This window comes from Nanorana parkeri, unplaced genomic scaffold, assembly GCF_000935625.1.
Source record: "Nanorana parkeri isolate BGI_ZX_2015 unplaced genomic scaffold, ASM93562v1 scaffold2408, whole genome shotgun sequence".
NCBI classification, from domain to species: Eukaryota; Metazoa; Chordata; class Amphibia; order Anura; family Dicroglossidae; genus Nanorana; species Nanorana parkeri.
In genome coordinates, this window is record NW_017308676.1 from 83,454 (window position 1) to 88,329 (window position 4,876).

Below are 4,876 nucleotides of genomic sequence, written 5' to 3' on the forward strand. Positions count from 1 at the left end.
CTGATGCCATCCAGAGAGCAACAGATAGGTAGGCGTGCGGGTAGGTGGGCGAGCGAGGGGGCGGGAGGGAGCTGCGGCCGGTCTTCACATGTAAAATGTAATTACATGTGCAGCTACCCCGAAGGTAAGACCTAGCGCTATCTTAAGGGATGTCTGTAATATAAGACCTACCCCGAACTAGGTCTTAATTTCTGGGAAACACGGTAGGTGGGTGCTGGGGGGGTTCCCTGTTCCTCCTGAATTTATTTCTGGTAGACACGTGCATTCGGATTCAGACGAACCTCCAAATCAACGAAATTCGGTTGATTGGGCGGTTCGTCCGAATCTGAAATAACAAATTTATTATATGCCCGTATACACGAAAACTATATACGGGCTGTAGTATTCGGGGCCCATATGACCAGTAGCCGGCCGTATCAGCGAATAAAACTTTATTCTTTTCTTCAATCAAATAAAAATGGCTTATATTCAGCAGAATGACAACATCAACAGGGCGTATCGTCAGCAAACACAAGATTCGGCTCAGCGCCTGTGACCCGCTTCAGGGTTAGAGTCCCAGCCCGCTCGCAGAGGGTTCCAATATGGACGCAGGTGCACCAGCACTGTCTCGGTATTCCACAGCTTAAGGCCGGGCACACACCTTACAACCATCGCAAGACTTTTGTCTTGCGATGGTTGTAAGGTACTTAAAAAAACGTACGATCTGCCCATCTTGCATAGGCAGATCGTACTTGCGATGATCGCAAGCCACGCCCCCCTGAGGGGCGGGCTTCCGATGACCGCAATGCCGAACGGGCAGTGTGTGCTTGCGCACACCGGCCCGTCCGGCTTTTATCTTACGAACATGCTACACACCCGCCGAACATCGTACGAAGCTCGGTGGGTTTTCAAACATGTTCGGAAGTTTAAAGTCGTGCGACCTTACAGTAGTAGGGATCGCACGGCTTCCACACACCTTACGATAATCGTACGATCGCGGGATTTTCCCGCGATTATCGTAAGGTGTGTGGGGACCTTAACACACACACAGCCATGTGTCCTGCTCCAAACACTCCTCACAGACACCACTGACTGGCTTCCTGTTCCTTTTTAACACACCCTCTGGCAGGTGGGTTAACCCTTTCATTACCAGAACTGGCTGTAGTCAGGGATGGAAGGTCTGTCCCACCCAAAAATATCCCTGATCCTGCGGATTCCCGGGACCCCGTGTATATTTAACAACTCTGGGAAGACTGCCCAGCAGTTTCCCTTACAAGCCCGACCCGGAACCCCTCACCCTGCTTGGCGAGAACCCTGAATACAAGGTGACCTTAACGGGACCACCACCTAAACAAGGGAGGGATATATAACGTCCATCCGGGACCCATTCCTGGCGTCCTGTACATTGCATGCAAAAATTGGTCATCTTGGAGGCGGAGCGCACGGCGTCACATGACGGTGACGTCACACACTGAACATGCGGTGGCCATATTGGCCGCCGGCGCCTTCTGCGCATGCGCGCCGCCACCTTGGAGTATACAGTATCTTGGTGTACACAAGGTGGCCGTGCTCGGACATGCGGGCGCGGCCATCTCGGTGTACACCAAGATACACTCCAAGGTGGCGGCGAGCATGAGCAGAGCAAGCCGCCGGCAGATACGACTCGCAGTTTCGGTGTGCGGTTTTGGATTCAGAGGCTCGTTGCCTCCGAATCAGAAACAACATAAAATTTTGTTTCCTTTTGACAAAACAAATGAAAATATTTTTCGTCTTCATTTGTTTCGTCCGAAAACGAATTGGTTTGCCGTGCACATGTCTAATTTCTGGCCTGTGCACCAGGCTTGTCCCCAGTTGTCGGCAGGAGCCCCTCCAGTGCTAATGTCTTCTGGTAAGAGTGGGGCTGCCCTTGTCTGGCTAGGGGCTGGAAGCACAGGGAGCTCCCGGTAATGTGCCCCCTGAGGGTTGGCATTCAGGTGCCAGAGAAACGCAGTGGGATTCAGGAGCCCGCAGTGTGGCACCTGGGGCAGGGCCATGTCACCTAAATGCTTTTCCTGCACACTCCTCTTAGGCAGTCCTTATGGCTAGTCTGGAGGAATTATTGTGCGAGCCGCAAGGCCAGTCATGTCCTGCACGTGGCACTTTTTATATTATTTATTTATTGCACTCCACAGATGACGGTGCAGGTCTTCCAGGAGCTGATATTGGGAATGGGGGGAGGGAGTCTTATTCCTTTCTCCTCTTGGCAGTCTCTCTCCGGGAGAGCCCCTATCGTGTACTCTACTGATTTGATTGGAAGACATTTCCCCTTTCTGTGTTTTTGGGATATTTAGGATTTTTAATGTGGGCTTTGAACAAAGTGTTCTATATGGACAATGATAGGAGCCGCATAAAAAATGTTATTGAACATCCTATTAAGCAATAATGGTCCACGCCGGTCTACTTTCGTTTTATTTAAAGGAGAACTATGGGCTCGGTGCTTTTCCCCATAGTTCTCTTAAGGGTAAAGGGAGGACACAAACTAGCGTCCTCCTGTCACCCAAAGCTCAGTATAACGCGAGCTGTAGCTCATCATATACTGAGACGCCGCAGCCGGAACGGATCCCGACAATTGTGCCGGGATCCGCCCAACTGCGTGAGTGACAGCTTTCTCTGCCTATCTAGAGGCAGCTATACCCGCCCCCTCCCCCGTCCGTTCCGCCAGTCAGCGCTGGAGGTTCAGAGCGGGGAGGGGGAATCCAGCCCCTCCCCCTGTCATGGCTCTCTGCCGGCACAGGTTTGAGAAGTGAGCGAGCGCAGGTATGTGTTCTCTCACCTCCCGATCTACTGAGCCGACCTGTGACAGTCTCATTGTCACAGGTCGGCTAGAACTATGAGGCTGAGTGAAAATCACCCCCCTCATAGTTCTCCCTTAATAACATTTTTCATGGTTGTAATAAATATTTTATATGTATAATACTTTATATTGCGTTTATATGAAGAGCCGATGATGGTAATCACCCTTTATTAGAAGGTCATTAGGAGACCAATATACCTGTAATACCTGTCCACAGGCAAAGGAACTTGTTACATTGTTACAATATCTGGCGGTCGACAATAACAATTTCTATCATCAGACACAATCTGAGTTCTGCAACGAGATCCGTCTGCTGCAGAACTCTCAGCAGATGAGGAAATGATCTCCAAGGACAAAGATGCTGAATTTACACTTTCCCCCCTGGCCGCGGTCTTTCGTCACCTCTCATGTTTATAAATTGTGGTTGAGTTTCATCCGTTGCACAATTATGGGACATTTCCCACTAGGTCGGTCCATTTTTGGTTCGGTTGGAAGCAGGTCTTTTAGTTTCGGGTTCAGGGAAATGGAGTCAATGTGAATGTCGCTTTACCTGTTCAAGGCAAGCCTACCTCCTAATCCCCCCCCCCCCCCTCCCCCTGGCCCTACTCACTTTGGTTACTCACCTAGGTTCTCTGGTTCTCTGCTCCGTCTATACATCCAGATATTGGGGACACGCGGGAGCATGTGACCTCCTCCCATGATGCTGAGCTCAAACCTATCCAATACTGTCATTGGATGATGTCATCAGAACTGCTTAAGCTCCAACCCAATGCTTACTTATAGTTTACCACCCGGGGGAGCGGGGGTTAGGTGGGTATAAGTGGGTTGGTGGTTGGATTAGCCCTGAATGGGCAAAGTGACAGGGTCTCTTTAAAGGAGAACTATGAGGGGGGCGCTTTTCACTCACCTCATAGTTCTAGCCGACCTGTGACAATAAGACTGTCACAGGTCGGCTCAGTAGATCGGGAGGTGAGCGAATACATACCGGCGTTCGCTCACCTCTCGATCCTGTCACAGCTCTCCGCCCTGACAGGGGAGGGGCTGGATTCCCCCTCGCTCCGATCATCCAGCGCTGACTGGCCGAACGGACGGGGGCGGGTACAGCTGGCTCTGCCTCTAGATAGGCAGGGCCAGCTGTCACTCACGCAGCTGGGCGGATCCCGGCATAATTGTCGGGATCCGCTTCAGCTGCGGCATCTCTGTATATAACAAGCTGTAGCTCCCTATATCCTGAGCTTAGGGTGACGGGAGGATGCTAGTTTGTGTCCTCCCGTTACCCTAAGGAGAACTATGGGGAAAAGCCTTAACCCCATAGTTCTCTAAGTCTGAGGCACATAAGGACTTTATGGGATCCCTCTGCTGATCCCCTTCTGTTCTTGGTTGGGTTGGAGTAGGGCCATCTGTACCCCTCAGGGCTGGGGAGGGGGTACTCAGTCAGGGGGGAAACTTCATTGTGGGATCAGTGAGTCCCATGTTCTCCCTGCCCAGAAGTCTCTATCAAGGCCTGTCAGGAGCAGGAGAGATTCACTACTCAGCAAACCCCTTATTTCCCCTTGATGGGCAGAGGACGGGTTCCCTTACAAGAGGACCTGTCAGTAACATTATCAATCTGCATTAATATATTTCCGACATGTCACAATATACAGCAACAGGATCATTGTTCAGAAAAGCTCCGCCTTTTATCATTAAAAAAACCTGTCCCTGAGCTCCAGTCAGTGACTTTGCCTAGGCTGAGGTGATGTCATCAGTCTGCTGCAGGCAGGAGGTAGCATCTCTTCAGTCTCCCCCTCGCCCCCCAGCGATCAGTCTGCCACAGGCAGGAGGAAGCATTTCCTCAGCCCCCCTCCCCCAGCGATCAGTCTGCCACAGGCAGGAGAAAGCATTTCCTCAGTCTCCCCTCCCCCAGTGATCAGTCTGATGCATGCAGGAGAAAGCATTTCCTCAGTCTCCCCTCCCCCCCAATGATCAGTCTGCTGCAGGCAGGGGGAAGCATTTCCTCAGTCTCCCCTCCCCCAGTGATCAGTCTGCTGCATGCAGGAGGTATCATCTCCTCAGTCTACCCCC

The 4,876-nt window shown here is 51.6% G+C and overlaps 1 protein-coding gene across 1 annotated transcript in view; it reads left to right on the plus strand.

The window, feature by feature from the left end:
- The window catches only part of SWAP70 (SWAP switching B-cell complex 70kDa subunit), an 81,173-nt gene that overhangs the window by 60,832 nt on the left and 15,465 nt on the right, over positions 1-4,876 (plus strand). The window lies entirely within an intron of this gene.